The sequence below is a fragment of the Pygocentrus nattereri genome, chromosome 16 (assembly GCF_015220715.1).
Source record: "Pygocentrus nattereri isolate fPygNat1 chromosome 16, fPygNat1.pri, whole genome shotgun sequence".
Classification (NCBI taxonomy): Eukaryota; Metazoa; Chordata; class Actinopteri; order Characiformes; family Serrasalmidae; genus Pygocentrus; species Pygocentrus nattereri.
The window spans coordinates 25536544-25560577 of NC_051226.1; the positions used below are offsets into that span (position 1 = coordinate 25536544).

The following is a 24034-nucleotide window of genomic DNA, read 5'->3' on the forward strand; positions in this document are numbered from 1 at the left end:
AGGCATCAGACAGCGAATTCATAACTTTCTGTGAGGTAGCTTTAAGCACCATTAAACTTTAGAGGTCTGGGTCCTATCATTACCACTGTGAACAACTCTGGCTGGGTAATTTTCTTTAGAACGGAGCATTTCATATCCAACCACTTTATTCTTTTAATGATTAAGCAGAAATGATGAAAAATCAGTTTTTGTTTTAAGGAGCTGAAAATAATGATAATAAAATTGGGTGATATGATTTCATATAGTAAAAAATGTAACAGTAGACTCTCCGCTTTGAACAGTCAAAAGTGACTGTCGCTTACCAACTGCCAAATTTATTCACCTCAGCAAGAGAGCCAAGTCTACCAGTCTTAAATAATTTTATATTGTAGTGCTGGATGAGGCTTCCCTGCATTCTTAGCCCTTTTTAAAGCCTAAAAAGGCAAAGATTAGCATTTGCTTAGAATTGCATCAGAGCATGAAACTACTGAAGTCATTACAAACTGAATGATTCTTCTCATATAAGAGATGTGTACATTACAGAAAAGAAGAAGCTGCTTGTAATTAATTGGCATTTTATTGTACCAGTGAATCTGTGTAACATTAATATCGGCTGATTTTATCAGCCAAGTGGTATACTGGTTGAGCAAGTGCTTCATAGCTCGTAGGCAAAGTGAATCTTTTCATTTGCCTGTTTCAGTTGATTATTAGGTGGATGCTTGTTGGGCATTGAGAGAACCAGGGTTGTATTTTAGTCCCTCTGTTACTCTTCAAGCTTGTTCAACATTCTTATCCAGGAAGACAGATCAGAGTCGTTCAATCAGCACTCTGTCCTGCAGTTGTCTCCCACAGGGCAAAAGGTTTCGGCCTTCAACTCAGAGAGCATGTGAGGCTTCGCATCTGTCATTCTCACACTGTGGCCAGCTGAATGAAGTCACATTAAAACCGTGACCTACGATGTGTTCATTTTTAAAAGACTGTTACTATGCAGTGATATTACTGGGAAACTGATGAGAAGTCAGTAGTGCAAACGTTTACACAGCTTACTGTGGTTTCCAGTAAATGTAGCAGTATATTCATATATATTTGCAGTTATTGCTGGCAAAAAGCATTTTATTTTGTACCTGTAGCTCACTGAACGAAACTTGTGACCAAACTAAACAGTCAGAGTCGAGAAACGTATCCTGGCTACTACACAGTCAGAAAAAAGGACACTGTGCAGCTACATTTTTGTTCATCAAGGTCCAAATAATGTAAATGTACCTTCAAAGGTACAATAATGGTTTTAACATCCAACTGTACAACCTTAAGTAAGTTTTTCCTAAGGGAAAGGAACTGTTTTAAAATAGAAAAATATGTATGGAGTCGACATATCATTGCAGTGTAATATGGAATTATGTTTTCTAAAGATGTACCCTTGACGGGATCACTCCAGTAAGAGTTTAGTTAACTTTTCAACCAGTGAACTGTCTCTCCTGAGCTGTCTTCAGCCTGCATTACTACAAATGGATCGAGGGGTCAAACTAGTAAAATGCGAAGCGTTAATGGCGATTGAAAAAATGGGTGTTAATCATTTATTGTGCTAAAGATTTATAAACAAGTTTACTACAATAAACCTTTAATTACAGCAGTAAGGACTCTTTTGGCCTGCGGAAGCCCTGTTGCCTTTTGTTGGATTATGCTGAGATGGCACTCTTTAAGCAGACAAGCTCTAATGTCCACAAACAGGGAGGGTTTAAACTGGCCTTTAGAGTGTGATTAAAATGGTATTGAATGGCACTCAGTGGGCAGTCGCTCCAAGCCCTTTAACCCTGCGGATGGGCATGCCAGCCCAGCTTGCAAACGTAATTACACGCCGCGTCTCAGAGAATGAGCTGTTATTCACCTGTTTTGCTTCTTTTCCCACTCTCACATATACAGTCTCTCTCTGTGTCTGAACAAGAATGGCATTCATCCATCTGGAATGGCAAGCCGATTAAGCCGTGTTGACAGACATTGCCGCATCTCTCTTCGGCGTATCGGAAGCCTAACAGAGTGTATTACGTGATTTTGCCCTCAGCTGGTGAAGAGTGACATCCACTTGAGATGGTGTCTCTCTCTCTCTCTCTCTCTCTCTCTCTCTCTCTCTTTCTGCTGCTCTGTGTCTTTGCCAAGCTCTGCCCCTCCCTTGACCACTTTGAATTCAGAACTGACATGACTAGTACTGTACTGGGCAGTCATGGGCTGGAGTTTAGGGAACTGGCCCTGTGACTGGAAGGTTGCCGGTTCAATCCCCAGCGCCGACAGTCCATGACTGAGGTGTCCTTGACCAAGACACCTAACCCCCAATTGCTCCCCGGGCACTGTGGATAGGGTTGCCGACCGCTCTGGGCAAGTGTGCTCGCTACTCCCTAGTGTGTGTATTCACTAGTGTGTATGTAGTGTTTTACTTTACGGATGGGTTAAATGCGGAGGTGAAATTTCCAAGTTTGTGGGGTTAAAAAGTGTCACTTAAATTTAAAACGATATATTGGATGCCTTTTCATACAATACATACTTACACTTTTAAAAATAATAGGTGCTGTTACAATATGAAGCTTGTAACCATAGTAGAATGCTACGGTGCTATATAGAACACTTTTCAAAAAGAGGCCATATAGAGCCATCTACACCTTTTCACAATGGAAAAAACACTTTAATCATGCAAAGGTTTCTTTGAGTGTTCGTGGTCCTCATATAGAACTTTTTTTTTTTTTTTAACCAAAGAACCCATCATGAGCCACCTTCTTTATGTGTGTAGAGTACTGAGCTCTGTGTGTGAAATAAGTTTTTCCCAGGGCAAAGGAATGTATTCATAATGTGTTAAAATAGTCAAATAAAACAAAAAACCTGGAAGTATGGAGTCGGTATAATATGATTGCAGTGTAAAATGGAATTATTTTTATCTAAGTTGTGACGGGGAGCGATGAGGTGGACGTGTACACTGAGATAAGGGAGATTTATTAGGGGCAATTCCAGGATCATGGTCAAGACAGTCCAGGATCCAATAATCAATACCGATTTGTGGGTGGACAGACATAGATGACAACTAAACTAAACCAAACCACAAAAACAATCCAAACAGCGTCAAGACAACCCAATTCCACAAACAAAGACCGGCAAACACAAGGGGCAAACACAGGGCTTAAGTACACAGGTAAAACGAGGGACAGGTGAAAACAATCAGGGGTGCAGTCACAAAACAAGGGGCATGAGTCAAAACAAACGCACATGGAAGACCAAAACAAAAAAGCACATGGAGTGGGAGGAGCCAATCGTGACATAAGTAAAGGTACTGAAGACTTCAGTGATGCTTAATTTTTTCAACCAGTAAACCGTCTCTCCTGTGTCTGGCTTCAGCTTGCGTTACTGTGGATGGTTTGAAGATCAAATTTGTAAAAAAATTTGTGTTGTTAGTTGATTGTAGTGTTAGTCTTATTAACGAGTTAACTTCCTCAGTCCTTGTAATAATAATCTGACTCTCTATTGGGCTGCTAGTGCACAATGATGGTTGAAAGGAGAAGGGTGAGAACCCCCCCCACTGATAAAAAAAAAGCATTGCAATAGCCACAGTTAAAAGCATCTCAGCACAAGCATAAACAAGCAAAAAGCCACTTTTGAAAATGTCAGCCTATTAACCTAAATATTAACCAGCTTGCTGAGTGATGAAAATTCAGCTTGCCTTCTGTTTAATTATTCATATGCATTTTCAATGAAATATATTCCATCAGTGTTATACAAGACAAAAAAGGCATAACGGAAAAACTGGAGTGGAAATTGCATTTTATGGCTGCTGTCAAAAGGGCTTAAGTCTGATACATTAGAGACATTTGTATCGGTCAGTGTGTGTGCAAAAAAGTGAAGTAACACAGCGAGTTCAGTGTGCGTTTAGATAGAACTTGGTTCAGGTTGGGTTTGGTAGAATGTTCTTGGGCTATATTCTGGTTTAGTTCATTATTTCTAGCCCCATTAAAAAATCCAACCCCTTTCACCCTATTCTTCAATGGCTAGGATCCCCACAGGACCACCACAGAGCAGGTATTCTTTAGGTTTTGTTTTTTTTCAGCACTGCAGTGTCACTGTTTTGGTGGTGGTGGTGTATCAGTGTGTGTTGTGCTGGTACAAGTGGATCAGACACAGCAATGCTGCTGGAGGTTGTAATCCATTTACTGTCCACTCTGTTAGACCTTCTAACTGGTTGGTCAGAAACGATAGCTCATCTTGCTACACAGTTTGTGTTGGTCATTCTCTAGTCCTTCATCAGTGGTCACAGGACACTGCGCACAGGATGCAATTGGCTGGATACGTTGGACACTGAGGTGTTTAAAAACTCCAGCAGCACTGCTGTGTCTTATCAACTTAGACCAGCCCAACACACACTAACACACCACATCAGTGTCGCTGCAGTGCTGAGAATGACCCACCACCTAAATAATACCTTCTCTGTGGTGGTCCTGACCATTGAAAAACAAGATGAAAGGGGGCTAACAAAGTATGCAGGGAAACAGGTGGATAACAGTCTGTAATTGTAGAACTACAAAAGGCATCTTTATGTAAGTGGAACTGATAAAATGGACAAAGAGTGTAGAAACAAGTAGGTGTACTTAATGAAATGTCATTGGATATATATATATATTACTTTCCTAACCTTGTAGGAAAGTAAATCTCCAGGAAGAGGGCTAGTGACCACTGCATTACATTATATGAATATTTCATGATGGATGGTTCAAGATAAATGGTCCAGAATTACATTGACATACTTCAAAGTTAAGAGAGCTTTTTCCTTCTACTGTTAATAGGTACAAGATTTTTACACCAGCAGTGATTTTCATTTGGGCTGGAATGATGATGCTTTTGATACAGCAGGAGTGCAGAAAGCTTTCTTTATACGTGTCATACCTTACTCTGTTCCATAGCTCACCAACTAGGGTCCACACATGGATTCTGTGATTACCGCACATGTTGTGTCCACTGTGCTCCTTCTATGGCATTTATTAAAAAAAGAGCAGCATCAGCACTCCTTGTTTCAACGTCTGCGATTGCAGCTTAGAGCACAGCACCCAGGCAGAAATCACCTGCAGTGCAGGAGTTCAGCCTGGAGAGCTTGCTCACACATTGATATGGACAATGACGAGCCAAACGCTATTTTTAAAACCTAAGCTTTTAAACCATATCTGTCGAGTCCATACCCTACTGAATCTGCCACAGACATAAGCAATGCATTGTAAGTGAATCAAAGAAGCTCTGGAGGTTTTATGACAGCATGTAAATGTAACTCATTGTGCATGCATGGTGGAGACATTAGCCATGGCATCATTTTGTCTGCTCAGTGCAATTACTGGTCTCATAAAGCACGCCATACGGACAGGCTTTACGAGACTTCATTACGTTTGCTGCTGTCTGTTTTAGCAGAGCTACTTTATGCTACAGTAATTACAGCAGGCCATATGGATGCACGATATTATAAGGTTGATGTCAAAGCCCTTCACCTTCAATAAAATTTTCCCTTTACTTCCAATGTATTATATGTTGCCAGGGTTGGGATAATTACTGAAAAATGAGTAGTTAGCTACTTTTTAGCTGCTTTCCCAAAATCTGTAGCTAACTACAATTTAGATACTTTTCCAGAAAAAAAGTACTGGCTACTTTTTAGCTACGTTGTGAAAAGTAGTGACTACTTTTTAGCTACTTTCAAAGCACAATTGACAAAATGTTTGTGAATCTCCACCTGACACACCAAACAAGCCCAAATGATAGTGTAAACAAGATGCTGCATTTAATTCTGCACCAGAAAGAAACATAAGCAACATTTTACAAGAGACCTGTGGAGAAGTTTCCTGAGGTGCGAGAAAAGTGGCTATAGCTGAGCTAAAGGTTAAAGCAGAGCAAAGTAAGTCTGCGTTTGTGCTTGTTATATTTTTAGCCTGAACTATTAGCACATACTGAGAATTTAGGGATTTCATCATCTAAAGTCTATAATATCATCAAAAGATTCAGACAATCTGGAGATTACTTACTTCTGCAAGTAAGCAGCAAGGCAGAAAACCAACATTGAATGCCCGTGACCTTCGATCCCTCAGGCAGCACTGCATTAAAAACCGACATCATTCTGTAACGGATATTACCACATGGGCTCAGGACCACTTCAGAAAACCACTGTCAGTGAACACAGTTTGTCGCTCCATCTACAAGTGCAAGTTAAAACTCTGCCATGCAAAGTTAAAGCCAAATATCAACAACACCCAGAAACACCGCTGGCTTCTCTGGGCCCGAGCTCATCTGAGATGGACTGACACAAAGTGGAAAAGTGTCCTGTGGTTTGACGAGTCCACATTTCAAATTGTTCTTGGAAATCATGGATGTTGTGTCCTCCGGGCCAAAGAGGAAAAGGACTGTCTGGATTGTTATCAGTGCAAAGTTCAAAAGCCAGCATCTCTGATGGTGTGGGGGTGTGTTAGTGCCCATGGCATGGGTAACTTGCACATCTGTGAAGGCACCATTAATGCTGAAAGGTACATACAGGTTTTGGAGCAACATATGCTGCCATCCAAGCAGCGTCTTTTTCAGGGACGTCCTGCTTATTTCAGCAAGACAATGCCAAGATGTGTTACAACAGCGTGGCTTCGTAGTAAAAGAGTGCGGGTACCAGACTGGCCTGCCTGCAGTCCAGACCTGTCTCTCTTTGAAAATGTGTGTGTAAGCGGGAGCGAGGAGGCGGACGCACACACTGAGATAAGCGAGATTTATTACGGGCAAATCCAGGGTCGTGGTCAGAACAGTCCAGGGTCAATGAGCCGACACGTACAGAGTTAGGGTAGGACATAACAAAGACTAGAATCAACACAAACAAAGACCAGGTACAATGAAACAACGATACAAAGACTGGCAAATGCAAGGGGCAAACACAGGGCTTAAATACACGGAACAATGAGGGACAGGTGAAAACAATCAGGGGCGGAGTTACAAACCAAAACAAGAACACATGGACAGGACTGGGAGGGGCCAACCGTGACAGTACCCCCCCCCCCCAAAGGCACGCACACCGAGGCGTGCCACACAGAACCGAAAACAAAACAAGAAAGCAAAACCCAGAAAGACAAAACCAAACTAGACAACAGGCACAGACTCAGGAGCAGAGGCAGAACAACTAGAGGCAGAAACGGGCACAGAGGCAGAAACGGGCACAGAGGCAGAAACGGGCACAGAGGCAGAACCACACACAGAGGAAGAACCACACACAGAGGAAGAACCACAAGAGGCAGAAACAGACACAGACGGAGACACACCAGACACAGGAACAGACGAAACAGAACGAGGACAAAAAACGGAGGGAGGACGAGGAGGCACAACAAAAAACGACGCCGAACGAGAGACGACCGGAGACACAGGACGAGGAAAACAAGAACGAACAACAGACCACGCAAAAGACAGGGGAACAGGCACCAAGACAGACACAGGAATGGAAACGGTTACAGAAACAGAAACAAAAGGAGACACAGGAATGGGAACCACAACAGGAATGGGAACCGAGACAGACACAACAGTAGGGAACAGGACAAAACCAGGGACCGAACAGGGCAGAAACAAAGGAACAGAAACAGACACAGGAGGCACAGAAGGACCACGAGGAACAGAGACAGAAACGGAAGGCCCAGGGGGAACAGACACAGACAAGGACGGGATGGGTGGGAACAAAGGGGATGTAATGTCCACGGAGGCAGGCGGGCCTGCTACGACGTCCACGGAGGCAGGCGGGCCTGCTACGACGTCCACGGAGGCAGGCGGGCCTGCTGCGACGTCCACGGAGGCAGGCGGGCCTGCTGCGACGTCCATCTCTTGTACAGGAAACAGCAAACTACGCATCCACAGGAGAGTCTCTTGTAGTGTGAGACTGCTCTGATGCATGAAGGGCGGGTCCGGAGGCGCGGCGACTGGCGGCGGGTCCGGAGGCGCCGGCTTGCCGCGGGGTGCGGCCACGGGCTCAGAAGTGCCACGGGGCGCGGCCACGGGCTCAGAAGTGCCGCGGGGTGCGGCCACGGGATCAGAAGTGCCGCGGGGTGCGGCCACGGGATCAGGCTTTCGGGCTGGGGACCTCTGCTCTAACCTGGAGGAACAGACAGACACTGGACCCACTCGGCCGTTCCCAAAGCTCACTCGAGCGATAGGCAGCTCGCAGTGACGCTTGCGAACAAGCCGAGTCCCACAAAACGGGTCATCTGAATGCTCCTTCTGTCTGACCCCGTCTTGCACTGCAGGTCGCTCCTCCCTGCAGTGGCGCTCAAGACGGGCAGACCCAAGGCGCTTACCTGAGCTCTCGTCGCCCGGACACAAGGCGGGAAGGTCCTCCGCTTTCTTGCGGGACCGACGAGACGCTCGTGTTCCCTCAGCGCCAGGGGATTTGCTGTCTCCGGCTTGGTGGCGTTGGGACACGGTGAACTCAGGCTGCTTTGAAACAGCCGGAGTTTCGTCCCAACGGAACAACCACATGCCGGAGTCTCGCTTACCTGCTGCGTCCTGTGGTGGCCAGTCTTTCTGTAAGGGGGAGCGAGGAGGCGGACGCACACGCTGAGATAAGCGAGATTTATTACGGGCAAATCCACGACACGTACAGAGTTAGGGTAGGAGATAACAAAGACTAGAATCAACACAAACAAAGACCAGGTACAATGAAACAACGATACAAAGACTGGCAAACGCAAGGGGCAAACACAGGGCTTAAATACACGGAACAATGAGGGACAGGTGAAAACAATCAGGGGCGGAGTTACAAACCAAAACAAGAACACATGGACAGGACTGGGAGGGGCCAACCGTGACAGTGTGGCGCATTATGAAGCGCAAAATACGACAACGAAAACCCCGGACTGTTGAGCAACTGAAGTTGTACATCAAACAAGAATGGGAAAGAATTCCACCTACAAAGCTCCAACAATTAGTGTCCTCAGTTCCCAAACGCTTATTGAGTGTTGTTAAAAGGAAAGTAACACAGTGGTAAACACGCCCATGTCCCAACTTCTTTGGAACATGTTGCAGGCATCAAATTCAAAATGAGTGAATATTTGCAAAAAACTATAAAGTTTATTCGTTTGAACAATAAATATCTTGTCTTTGTAATATATTCAATTGAATATAGGTTGAAAAGGATTTGCAAATCATCGTATTCAGTTTTTATTTATGTTTTACACAACGTCCCAACTTCATTGGAAGTACACAGCCATCTTGGAACTTGTATTTTGTCCACCGTAACATGTTGCTGTTAGCCTCCAAGCTCCAGTGCAAAACAAAAGAAGCAAACTTCGGATGCCAAACATGTAAAACATGATTTACTGAACTATTTCTTTTAGTTCGTACCTCATAATGTTTTGGATATACTTTAGCCCAGAATTAACACTGAATCAGAGTCAGTTCCAAAATGCAGTGACATTAGTTCTAGAGGGACTTTGTTTGGTCATCTGCTGATGACATGCCTGTCTGCATTTTACTCTCTTTAGGCAGTTTTGGAAAAGATCCCAGTTAGGACAAAGTGCCTCAGCCTTTTGGATGCATGGAGTGCAAATTTAGCACGCTTATAATAATGTACAGCGGAACACACAGTCACAAAGGAATGAATAGACAAAAGTATGGATGACATTTAGGCTTCGAGATGGCTGCTACTACAGTTTTAACAATGTGAAATACTGTACTTTTGTTGATTTCTATAGATGCAGTATGTCATTCACTGTCAGAAATTACATAAACAAGTCTTCTGTATTTCATAGTATACTGAAAAAAAATTACACAAATCAAAAACACTTTTTACTGAAATGAATTTACTGAGTTTACTGCAAAATCAAGATGGGTTGGGTAACAGAATTCCCACATTAGTATCCCACAACACAAAGTGTAATCTTATTTATTTCTTAGTTACATTACCCTCATAGCTTGAGTGTCAAAGAAGCAAAAATCAGACATTAAAAGATGTCTTAGGTGGTAAGCTGAAATTTTAGGGAATACTAAATTGTACACTTTTTTTTTTTAACCAGACTATTTGTTTAACAAAATGACAATATATAAATAAATATAAATAAATAAAAGGTGGCGGCACGGTGGCGTGGTGGGTAGCGCTGTCGCCTCACAGCGAGGAGGGCCTGGGTTCAATTCCCCGGCCGGGCGACCAGGGTCCTCTCTGTGTGGAGTTTGCATGTTCTCCCCGTGTCTGCGTGGGTTTCCTCCGGTTTCTTCCCCAAGACATGCAGTCAGGCCAATTGGACATGATAAATTGCCCCTAGGTGTGTGAGGGACTGTCTCTGTCTGTGTCTGTCTGTCTGCCCTGCAATGGACTGGCGACCTGTCCAGGGTGTATCCTGCCTTCTGCCCGATGACTGCTGGGATAGGCTCCAGCGACCCTTATGGAGAAGCGGCTTAGAAAATGGATGGATGGATGGACAATGATAAAAGAACAGTATTTTTACAAGCGCTACTGGGTTTTAATGAGAGCTTCTGAAGATGAAATAGTGAGAGCTCAATATTCTGGCCTTGATGCTTTACTATTGAGATATTTCTGGTATATTTCAAGTGATATGATCTAGACTATCAAACACAAGGCCCGTGGGCCATGTCAGACCTATGGCACAATGATTTTAATTTTCTATTAATATTAACCCGTTCCACATGTGATGCACCACATTTCCCAGCATGCCTCCCTCTCTCCCCTTCCCCATCAATACACACATGCACACGTGTCTATGAGATGCCATTGCTAAGCAAAGTCTTTGACAGCTGTAGGCGATGCTCAAGCCATTTGAACGTTTTTACTTCTTACTTTGCACAAAAACAGAAAATGAATACTCTGAAGATCACATTTGACCGACAGCTGATTTCGTCAGACTCTGATGATGAGACTACACTAAATTCCCAAACTGTCAATTAGTCTGTGTAAGGAGCCAGGGAATGAACTGCCGGCTGTGCAGTGAATGAGCAGAGCTTGTTACTCTGAAAAAAGTTGCTTGTTAAGGAACTATAATTTAATCCGCCAAAACATTAAATGATACGCTCACGGCGCAATTTATTTATTTCTTACTTATTTTTTATTTAACTGATATAACACATTCCCTCTCTTGTTCTATTGGTTAAATATATAATTTACACACCCACACACACATACGCACACACATATAGTCTACATATTTTTCACATTAGTAGAGATTATTTTAGGATGGCCCTTTTAGTTTGACACCCCTGGTCTACACAGTGAAATATCTTTTTTTTTTTAAGATTCATCACTTGTCTGAGATCTCACATAATAGCCCTTATGTGAGAAACCGTTTGATTATCACTCCCCCAGCTGTCTCACAAATGGTCTTTTTGCATTTTTCAAACAATCACAAAAGACGTACCACAAAACTGAATCTTCTGAATCTTGGTGTCATCAAGACACAGTTAGCGCCAACTCCCACCACTGTTATCTCACACTGAAGAAAATTATGCATTGAATTTACTTGATTCAAATATATACACCATTGCCAAATGCATGCGCATATTTTATGATATAGACATTTAAATCAAGTAAGTTGATTAAATTGCTTTTTTTCTCAGTGCAGGCTTGTGCTGTTTATGCAGGGCAGTATATCACTACTTACAAAGTTCAGTGGCTGAGTTTCTAGAAGCTAAATCATAACTTGGGACAGCTGCTTCGTAAGCCTGTAACTTACTGCATCCCAGTACTATCTGGAGTTGTTTGATTAACAGCATGCTTTAGGAAAGAGGAAATTGCTTGGTCCTTGGAGTCCCTGGTGTGTGGCAGTATATCTCTGAAGAATTGGGGTGGAACGCTGAGCAGCTCTTCATAGTAGCTTGGACCCGTCGCTACAGAGCTGGCAAAAGTTCTAAAGTTTTGCAGTGTCGTCAGCCTTACAGGCTCTTCATTGGCTCAGTCTTAGTGACGTTGCCATGGTATTTTTGGGGGAGTTTTATGGCTTACCTAGCAACACCACTCAGGATGCAGGAAGCAGCCAAAATAAAGACAGAAGCGGGTGCAGGAGGAGGCGGTGCCAGTTCCGGAGGGGGCACCCCAGAGCCTGGCGCCTGTTCTGCACCCAGATGGCAGAAGAGTGACAGAGACTGTGGTGGTGCGGCCAAACCGGACTAAGAGCCACCTGGGATAAGTGTGTGGTGTGGGTGTGTGTGTGTGTGTGTGTGTGTGTGTGTGTGTGTGTGTGTGCGTGTGATTCATTACAGAGCAAAATGGGATAATGCAAAATAACAGCCTCTTAAGATCATTTACAACTGAAAAGCCTACTCATTTTTCAAAATTTCATCAGCCTGTATTTATTCCATGCACTTTCTGAAGACTGCACTTTCCTTCCTGAGTTTATATGTAAAATGGCAGTGAATTTGGCAAATATTAATGCCTTTTAATATTTGACCTAATAGGCTTTGATGTATACATAGTCCACACACTTTTTACTCTATTTACCCTGTTTTACTCTGTGTGCTACTATTTATATTATCTATGTGCTACTCCTACATTATACACCATGCACTTCACTGTCTACTGTTTGTATTTCTTTCAAGTTGTGTCAGCGCCCCCCCTCACGAGGGGTTACTAAGTGTAGAATCTTTTTTTTTTTTTTTTAACCCGGTGTTCTCCCCAATTTAGTCGTCTCCAGTTCCACCTGCTTAATTCCAATTTAGACTCCCCCAATCACACGATACTACCAACACTAGGAGGGTGAAGGCTGAGACCTGTGAAATCAGCCACCGTTATTTTCGCACTGCCACTCATGCAACGTCACGGGACAGCCGAACATGCTCGGAGGAAAGCGCCAACCTCCAGATCTGTAATGTCAGCTAACAGACGCCTGCGCTGACTAGTATCACGTTGAGTGATGGGGGGAGAAGGGGGGCCATCCTACCCACCCAGAGAGAGCGAGGTCAATTGTGCTGTCTTGGACTCCCGGCTACAGAACTCGCGATCTCCTGGTGATAGGGCCAACACTTAGACAGTTGCGTCACTTGGGAGCCCACTAAGTGTAGAATCTTTGCCAGAGAACACTGAAGCTGGTCTGGTGGTTGGTGATGACCCAGTACCTTACTAAGACGCTTGATGTTTTTTTCCTTTAAAATGCCTATTTACCACACAATACCTCATGGTGTTGAATTGTGCCTAGGTTAGCATTTACATAACACTGGCAAGCTGACGTTAGCTAACATACACTACATGGCCAAAAGTGTGTGGACATCCTTTTAAATTATTGAGTTCAGGTGTTTCAACTATACGCATTCCTAACAGATGTATAAAATTAAATCTCCATAGACAAACACTGGCAGTTGAATGGTTCATACAGAATATCTCAGACTTTAAACATGCCACTGTCACTGGATGCCACCTTTGTCAATTCTTAAAATTTTGTGCATCAGTGAAAATTTCTGTGAAATTGTGAAATTTCTGCCCTGCTGGATCTGCCCTGGTCTGTTGTCAGTGCTATCATTGTAAAACAGAAGCATCTAGGAGTGTAGAAGACCACACAAACTAATAGATTGTGGCTGGCTAGTGCTGAAGCAGAGTAAATCTGGGTTTGGCAGATGCCAGGAGAACGCTACCTACGGGAAGGCATAGTGCCAACAGTAGTCTGGTGGAGGAGAGATAATGGTCTGGATGTGTTTCTTAGGGTTTGGTCTTGGTCCCTTTGTTCCAATGATAGTTAAGACATTTCAGTCAATCAGATGCTTCCAACTTTGTTGCAACAGTTAGGTGAAGGTCCTTTCCTGTTTCTGCATGACTGTGCACCTGTGCACAAAGTGGGTCCATGAATACATGGCTGTGGGATGAATTTATTGTGGAGGAACTCCAGTGGCCTGCAGAGCCACCACTGGTTCAGACCCCATCACAGAACCATTTTGGAATTAACTGGATTCTTGTCCAGTCTTCGTTGGACCTCAACAAATGTTCATTGACTGAATACGCACAAGTACCCACAGACACACTTGAAAATGTGGAAATCCTCCCTAGAAGAGTGGAGGCAGTTAGAGCTGCTTAAAAAGGGCATATTAACATATTAATACCCAAGGTTTCGGATTGGAATGTCCAACAAGCTCATATGGGTGTGATGGTCTGGTGTCCGCATTCTTTTGACCATATAGTGTAGCATGCCTAGTTACCATTTTAATATTTTGAAGTCCCTAGGTGCAAATAGCAAATGCATATACATAGTTTCTGAAGGACAAAGACCTCTGACTCTCAGCTGCCTCTGTTGACTCTTAGCCTTCTGCTATGTAACAGCATCCTGTTGCATTTCCTAGTGTGCAAGTCATTGATTTAAGACATGTTTACTAAATGACAGCATTTGCACACATTTTAAAAAAGATCACTAAAGAGTTCTTAACTTTAGTTATCTGGAAGTTTATTTGAAGTTGGCAAAAATCTAAACTTAATGCTATGACATTGATTGTGTAAGTGTAAGTAGTAATCAGAGTACTTCAGGTTGAAATATCCTTGTGTCTGACTGAGAAAAATAACCAGCACCTTATATGTAAGTACCTTATTCACTTTTTACTCTATCAGTGTTTTTCAGAGTAATACACAATTCAAATTAAACAAGAACAATGAATGTGACATTTCACACAGACTGGATTCCTCTGCATCATCTCAGCTCTCCACTGAACTGTGAATTTTCTGAAACATGTTCTTCTGGTGGTTACAAGACACGTGCCTTTCCTACCAGAGCTCTTGATTTGATTCCAGTTGACCTTGAAATTGCATGATTGAGCCAATCATTGAGATGGGAGATTTAGTCTGACCCCATCATCTGATTTCTAACCCTGTCACAGAGGCAAGAAAATGCCCATAATTCTTGACGGACCACCTCTTGACACACTGAAATCCCTTCTGATTAAGCCGTTGGAGGGAGACGACAAGGACAAGAGGAGTCAGAATGGAGAGCCGCGTGTGTGTGTGTGTGTCTGCACCTGCACATTTAATAAGGGCTGTTCTGGAGTAAAAGAAGGTCTCATAAATTTTTCAACATGTTTTAAGCTACAAATTTCCATAAAATAATGCCAAAAAACTGAATTCCATTCTGAATGTGTGCACACATTAGTCAGAGACTATTACAGTACATCCAACAATAAAGACAGCACAATAGATAGATAGACAGATAGAACTTCATTGATCCTGGAGGGAAATTGCGAATCATGCTTCTTTATACAGTGAAGTTTCAATTCCATGTGCTGATGCACAGTTTACTGGTGAATTTTACTGTCCAGCATAAAACACACACACACACACACACACACACACACACACACACACACACACACACACACACACCAAGTACTCTGGGGGTAGAATCTCTGAATGTATTGCCAACTATACATTAGTTTAGATATTGTTAAGCGAAAGGTTAGCACACTACTCAGTAAATGCATTTCAGCATATTTCAGGCATGGCTTGAGACATATGACAGGCCATTGGTCTTCATTTAGGTAGCATATAATGATGCTAGTGGGAAATAGGTGTCCTAAAACAAAACCAGTAATGTTTTATTAATGGAACGTGATGTGTTTTCCCCTCATGACCATAATGTTTCTGCCAGCACTGTATGATCAAGCGCAATCCCTCTTGTCAGGCAGTCATTTGCACCTGTCATACATCCAGTCAATACGTCAGGGCTGATAAATGCCTGTGCTTGTACTCAGCCAAGCCTGCAAGCCCACTGTGTACTCACACACTGCTCTGTGATCTCCCTTTGGAGTTCATTGTGCTCCCACATGCAGAGTCCTTTATAAAATGCTGCCTGTCTGCTTGTAATGGCTTGAGGGTATGGTGATGATTAGCGTTAGCATATTCAGTATCCTCCAAAGACACAGAACGTCAACTTCTCAGATCACGCCTGTTGTTACAAGGCTCGGCTATGCTCAGCAGACTTTGTTTACATATTGCCTCAAATTACTGCTGTCATTTCACAGTCAATTTAACTGTGTTAGCTGCTTAGCTAAGCTAAAATGGCTAATGGTGATGTAGACGATAATGTCTAATTGGAGCAGATCAGCTGTGGTATCATCAGTCTAATGAGCATTAAGTCTATAGTGAAGTGTTGGAATGTTTGAACCACCAAAGGTTTGAACACAACAGCTATAACCTATAACCTGTTAGCATAGAGAACATACAGAGTTTTTGTATTCATGTATTTAGTAAGACAGGCTAGAGGTTCCAGGGGCTAGCTCTGTCAGCTTCAATCTCACCTCATCCCTCCTGACAGTAAGCTGCACAATTAGCTCTCATACTAATTATACTCATTTATCGGGGGGGCGGGGGGTGGACTAGTGAGTGCTTTTTAAGCCAGTGAACTGTAGGCTTGGATTCAAATGTGTTGCATGTTTTCCAGGTTGGTTCATATGGTTTCAGTTGTGCACTGCAGCTAGGAGGCTAATTTAGCTGATGCCAGTGGTGCTAAGTACAGACAAAATGCAGGCTTCCAGGTGGCTGCAACCAGGGGTGTTATGCAATTGTATACTGACCTGTTTTTTGGGGGTCCTGCAAATTGCTTCTCCTTATGCTATGAATGCATATTTGCCTCTACTTCTTATCAGTGATAATGCAGCGATTTCAAACTCCACATCATTTTGTTAGCCCTCCAATCAGTGCATAGCAACCAGTACTATCCCCCATTACCTAGTAGCTCTTTAATGGACAGCCGGCAAATTTCCCACAAGTATATTGAATTTGAAGGTACACTGACTACATATATTCAAAGGATGTGCCTGGGGAGACTTGTGAAAGACACTACATAATCTGACAGAACAGATTTCCAATGTCAGAAACAAATGAAAAAAGAACATCAGCTTTTTATTTGTCTGAAGTCAATCTCACCATCTGCTGAACACACTTGCCTACAAACATATATACACTTTGATCAACGACACCCATGATTGCTTAAAGACAGCTGTTTCATTCATAGTTTTGGTGACCCAGTCTCACTGTATCTTCATGATTACATGAAGATGATGATTAACTTTTGAATGCGTCACTGCATCAGACTTTTGAACCTCGGAATCTCGGAAACGGAATTGAACCTGCACTGATTCATGCGTGTTGTAAACTGCACATCTTTTCTTTTTAATGTTCTTATATTGACTTCATTAGGAGTTTGCACTATTATGGCAGGTCTCAGGGCTCTGCGTACGGGCCCAGGGATGCCTTGTTACACCACTTGCTGCCGCCACTGTTTTAGCTATGCAATGAATTTTTGTCCATTTTTGTAGATAATAGCACGACATACAGCGTTGGAAGTTGCATAAGCAAGTCTGTTTGAGATTACCAGAGTATGTACTGTAGGTGGAGTGGAGGACAGCCATTTCCAACCTTGCCCTCTCTCTCCGCTCAATGTCTGCTGCATATTTTTCATTCTTACTATATATATTATTTTATGGATCTAGTCTGGCTAAGATATTTCATAAATTCTTTGCTTTTTGCTGACTCATGTTAATAATTTGCTTATGCAGTAATGTGCTGTACATTTGCATTATTGGCACATCTTCCACATGTCGGTTGAATTGGTATCTTAGTGAACTTGGAGCAATCCTCAGAGTTTCTAAAAAGCTGCTCCTTGCTCCAGGCAAAACTGTGCCAAAGTGCTCTCTGCTTCACTCCCTCAGTGCAGTTTGAGGCAAGTGGGTGATGATTTAGATATGTGGTTTGCACACTGCTAAGGTTCCATTACTTGATATCTTCATTAGATCCATAGATTCAGTGCAACATTAAAGAAGAGAACATCAGATACAAAACATGTCTGATTTGAGGTTTTTGAATTTGAATTGTGAAAATTTTTGACTAAACCATTGCTTTTGTAGTACTACAAAACCCATTGAGGTTTGCGTGAATATGCAGCTCTTCCAGTCTTAACAGGGATTTAGCTTGGTATAGTAGTGGATCAGATCTGTGTAATCCTCTCCTTTTCTCAGACACTTGTTTTTCACAGACTTCTGTCCTCAGTCTTCAGCTTACAGATTACTGATTTGTGGCCTGTGATCTCTAGTGATTTCACAATTGGAGGATCTTTGAGAACCTTCAGCATATGCCAGTGCCTGTTAAATGTGGTAAGACCTCTTGAAAGCCCAGGGTCCTTTATAATAAGACCTTCTATTGTAGTGATGAGCTCATTATCTTGTCCTTATGGAGCACTTATTTCTGATCGATTTTGTGTCTGTTGGCTCATGGTAAACACCTCAATGGGTCTTTGTTCTTGTAGAGAGTGTAGTCTTCAAGTTACTGAGTTTTCCATTCTATTGTTGGTTGGATTTTGGCAAGTAATCGCAAAGATCTTTTTGATGCTTCCCACTCTTGCTTGTCCCTTGGTCTCTTTTGCGAGATTGTGAGTGAGAACACAGTAGAGATATGCAATGCTTAGCTGCTCCCACTCCTACTTGTGCTCAGTCAATATGCAGCCAGGTTCACATCAGGGCATACACTTAAAGAGCCATCTCCGAAAATGCTCTCATTGATGAAGTGGTCTGAAATCCCACTTGATCTCTCCAAAGTGGGGCTCACTCAAGAGCCATTAGCTGCGATTGGCAATTGGCCCAATTATTTGCAGACTTTGCGAATATATTATAGTCCCCTTGCATGTGTTTGTTTACTTGCCTTCTTGAAAAAGCCTTAAGCCACAAAGCTCTCCAGTAGACTGTCCTGTATAATCATGCTGATGCCTTGAATTGTTCTGCTCAAAGTCTCATGGGAAGTGGAGTCTTTTTACTTTAGCCTCTACTTTGTTTTAACGAACTCATGGTGACTTGGCCAGAGAGTGTTTTGCTCAGTTTAGTTCCATACATCTTTTTTCAGCTTGTGGCCACTGGGATAAGAACCCAAAACATCTCAGCTGAAGAAAGTTGTTTCTGAACAAGACAGCAATGATTTGATATCGAGTGTCAATATTGGGCTGATTCCAGCAAAAGACACTGGATCGGATACGGGAGAAGAAAGAACATATCTAATGAAATTGTGAAGGGCATTGTAATGCAACAAAGTGAAGTGAAGAAGGTCACAGAACAGCAAATGTGTGGAGCCTAATGTTAGTGTAAATTAATGTTTCTCAGCCCTAATCCTGGAGACCCACTGCCCTGCACTTTTTACTGTTTTCCCTGCTCCCAGTACACCTGATCCAACTATTCAGCTCATTAACAACCCATTACAGAGTTGATGCCGATGTTTTAAAGCAAGGAAATTATTAAAATGTGCAGGGCATTTGGCCTCCTGGACCAGGGCTGAGAAACACTGGTATAAGTTACAAGTCATGGAATGTTACAGTTGCTAGAATTGCATTTCCTTTATTTTAAATAGTTTAGTTTGCATTGTATGTAATGTTTCCCTTTTTATGGAAAAGTTAAAACGTTCCGTTTGTGTAAATATGTTGTTGGGTTCTGTAAGATTCTGTTCCTGTAGTTTATTAAAACGTTAGAGCAGTTTGAACATGGTTCTTTTTAGATGGCAGTCTTGAATTACTGAATTGCTACAATTAAAAATAACTAATTTTATAGCTCAGATTAAAAAAAATATAATTTGCTGTCAGCCGTCACTCAAGATTTCAGTACTTGTACTGTTATAAGACAAGAAGAGTAGTATTGTGTCATCCCTAGACATAATATCAGCCTGTTACTAGTGTTAGCCGCTGCTTATAGGATCATTTTAATCACTTTCTTTTAATGTATACATGGTGTGCCACTGCAATCCAGGCAGAGGAAGGTATTTAAGGACAAAAGATAATTCAAGCCATGAACAAATTTGGTGAAAGTTGATAATGAGATACACTTAAAAACTGTACGCAGGTGCATGTGTTAAAGTAAATTTAACACATGTGAGTTAAAGTGGTTGGATCTCTTACAGGATTTTTTGACATGTACTGTTTTCTTCCTATTCCTATCCAAGTATTTTCAAATCTTTGTGTTATTTGTTATGGCTCATTAAGTCCACTTTTATGGTGTGGCCCTTTTTTATCAACAAAATAATCAGTAGATTATTTGGTTATTAATGTACTTGACAATGGCAGCTACAATTGTTATGAAAAGCTGAAAAATGCATTTGTAAAGAGCAAAAGTGTCTAGCACTTGCTAGTCACGATACAACAATATGATAGGATTTATTGTGATACAGTGCAATTCAATATGATTGTATTGTTATTCCTAGTGGTGGTCATATAAAGGTGACCGGGGGTGCAACCAACAGTACAACTAACATGTCTAAAGCATTCATCATCAGCTCTCGTCTTCCATTAGTTTTATAGCGCTGGTAAATCCTTTGCTCTGGTGCTGTCACAGTGTGGTTAATCGGGGGTATTATGGCACAAATGACTGAAGCGTGCTGGTCTGCCAGCATTGTTGGAGTCACAATAGAAGGACTGATACAGGAGAATGGCTTCCTGCCAAAGCAGATGAACACAAAAGACAAATCCAGAAGTGTCCATCTGCAGCAAAGCATATCACCAGAGTGAGAGAGAGAGAGAGAGAGAGAGAGAGAGAGAGAGAGAGAGAGAGAGAGTGCATTTCATCATGATCACTGGACATTACATCACCGCTCATTACATAACTTCTTTTCAGTGACTGCCGATAATGTCATAGCAGACATTAATGTCTCTAGCCAATATGTTATTTTGTTAAATATTGACCTTTTGTGTTCTACTGGGTTCTCTTCCATTCGGTTTTCTGTTCGGTATACTAGTAGAGGAGGCAATGGATAGGGCAAGATGGAGGCAGATGATCCGCTGTGGCGACCCCTAAAGGGAGCAGCCGAAAGAAGAAGAAGAAGATACTAATGCTTACTAATCTAAGATTTATAACGCATCATCTTTAGCTCAGGGCATTGGAATGTAGGCATGGAAAAGTCTGACATACTATAAATGACAGCTTAGTCATGGAATGATGATCATTTGTAACATTGTATTTGAACTCTGCTACATAACACTGACAACAATGCCTTAAACATACCATGAAAGATTGACTTGTCCTGACAGTTTGTGATCTGTAATATCACAGGGTTGTGTTACATTACTGGTAATTGTCCTGGCATTTGTCATAAAGTTTGATGGCTCACACCACCAAATCCACCATATTTGTAATTTTTAAGGACTACACATTCCCATATTAGTAAAAAACGCTAATCTACAAGTAAACAAACATCTTAATGATGATTGGACCAAAACCAAAGTTATTAATGATGAATAAATCTGTAAAAATGGTCCAAAAGTATTTGGAATTAAAGTTTGTTATATCAACATAAATTTTAGTTAAACATCTACAATCCCAGGTGCATGACAGAGGCTGATTATGCACAGTGCACCTATTTAAATAGGCTTATTCTCAAGTTATAGTGGTGTGTAATAAATGCTTGGACCCAACAGCAGGTTCTTACCACTAAAGAGTTAAGAGCATTTTCCCTTCTCCTATGAATGTATTATTTCAGACATCCAAGATTTTCTTTAGGCAGTGGTGATATGCAAGTACATATCACCAGAAACACTGCCGTTTCAATGTGTGTCCTCAGACGTTCCACCTTTGATACACTGCTGTATCAATATTTTAAGCTTTTGCTTGTTGGAGGAGACTTTCCCTGTCCATCTGCCTCATCTTTCTCCCTCGTTGCAGCTTGGTAGTGGCTGCAGATGTAGCAACATCGTGCACAGGGTTGAACAAAATACTGTGAAAAAGTAGTGAATGCTGAATACTGAATACACTGTTTCCATTATATTACAATACATATAGTAAAGCGTAGAGAATATACTATTTAGAATATATATTGATAAAGCATACGGGACCCTCTGCTTTAATTTGTATTTAACTCACACTGTTCTTCACTGTACTAATTTTTCTGTTAATGTTTCATTAAAAGTTCACTTGTGAAGTTACAAAATTTGTAATATTATTTTGGCTCTTATCGCTCGCTTCCACTACTGCTCCCACAAACCCACTGCTGTCTCATTATCTAAGTGAAGAAGTCACCTATCACAAAAACAAAATTTGACTATAAAGTGAGTAACTATGTGATTTTCAGTTAATGGTGTGTATATGATTGCCATAAAATGGATGCTTTCATTAATCAGTCTACTCTGGCTTTAGCAGAGCTCAGTAACATTGAAACGAATAACTGATTATAACATTGATTTATCAGTCTACTCAGGCTTTAGCAGAGCTCAGTAACACTGAGATTAATAACTGATCACCAGATTGATTTATCAGTCTACTCAGGCTTTAGCAGAGCTCAGTAACACTGAGATTAATAACTGATCATCACATTGATTTATCAGTCTACTCAGGCTTTAGCAGAGCTCAGTAATACTGAGATTAATAACTGATCATCACATTGATTTATCAGTCTACTCAGGCTTTAGCAGAGCTCAGTAACATTGAAATGAATAACTGATTATCACATTGATTTATCAGTCTACTCAGGCTTTAGCAGAGCTCAGTAACACTGAGATTAATAACTGATCATCACATTGATTTATCAGTCTACTCAGGCTTTAGCAGAGCTCAGTAACATTGAAATGAATAACTGATTATCACATTGATTTATCAGTCTACTCAGGCTTTAGCAGAGCTCAGTAACATTGAGATTAATACCTGATTATCACATTGATTTATCAGTCTACTCAGGCTTTAGCAGAGCTCAGTAACACTGAGATTAATAACTGATTATCACATTGATTTATCAGTCTACTCAGGCTTTAGCAGAGCTCAGTAACACTGAGATTAATAACTGATTATCACATTGATTTATCAGTCTACTCAGGCTTTAGCAGAAACTTCAGTGTTTGTAAAGAACATGTTAATTGTCTTTTTTAGAGATGGTATAAAAAGCATGTTTGCAGGCCATGCACTGATTTTAAAATAGTTCATAAACAAGCATTTGTGGTGTTTCTTTTGAAGACTATGTTTTCTATTATTTAGTGAGTAAGTATGTTGTTTTCTTAAAAATGAAAATAAGTAACTGTATCACTGCCTTTACAAAATATAACTTGGGCTAAATGCAAATACTTTATTCTAAATACATGTTCCCAGTACTTGTATTCCATTACATCCCAATAATGACATCTATCCCATGCATCTATCCTGATGTTAATATGGGCAACCGGCCACTACTGGGGAATCAGGCCATTGAGTACATGTTATTCATTTTTCAGCATCAGGAAAAAACAGGACACTTTTAACAGAAGAATCACAGACAAACATCAACAACTAAATATAATTTAAGTTTGTTTAAATTGTGCTTCTCACAATCCAAGTAATCCCAAACACCATAATTTTGAGATCTAGACTCTGTAGTGGACAGTCCATTGTTCTGAGAACATCAGCATCTCCTTTGTTTGCAAATGACCTTTTCTCAGTAACGTCTTTTTGACAGCTGAACATTCAGAATCACAGATTGTTGAGATGTCCTCTCACAGTGGAAGGTCGGGCAGAAACACGTGGATGTTTTTTTGATCTCAAGCAAAAGTGGAGCTTTATTTTCTCCCGAAGATGACTCCTCGTTATTTTGCTTATTTTCCTTTGATTTATTTACAACCCCATTTCCAAAAAAGTTGGGATGCCGTGCAGATTTAAAATAGAACGCAATGATATGCATATTATGTAAACCGTATTTTTAAAGTAAAATCTTTTCGTGTTATTATGTACCGTAGGTGATAAACCAAAGTTCTTTGTTATTTTACACTGAGAAATGTTATTCTTAAATTGTTGCACTATTTGATTTTGCAGTGTTTAACAGAGTGGTGAACACCTCCTCATCTTTACTTCTGAAAGACTCAGCCTGCCTAGGATGCTTTTTTATACCAAGTCATGTTAGTGACGAGTTCTCAATCAAGCACCAGGTGTTTTTTTTTTTTTTTTACGTTACTCTACTGACCTGTTGTTGCCCCTCCCCTGATTTTTCCATGTTGTTGGCATCAAATTCAAACAAATAAATAAATAAAATGTCTCAGTTTCAACAATCGATATGTTGTCTTTATACTGTTTTCAATTAAATATAGGGTTTAAATTATATGCACATCATTGCATTTTGCACAACATTCCA

At 41.3% G+C, this 24034-nt stretch overlaps 1 protein-coding gene across 5 annotated transcripts in view; it reads left to right on the forward strand.

Moving 5' to 3' along the window:
• Positions 1–24034, forward strand: part of LOC108431786 (actin-binding LIM protein 3-like) — a 122821-nt gene that overhangs the window by 6979 nt on the left and 91808 nt on the right. The gene's annotated exons all lie outside the window — the stretch shown is intronic.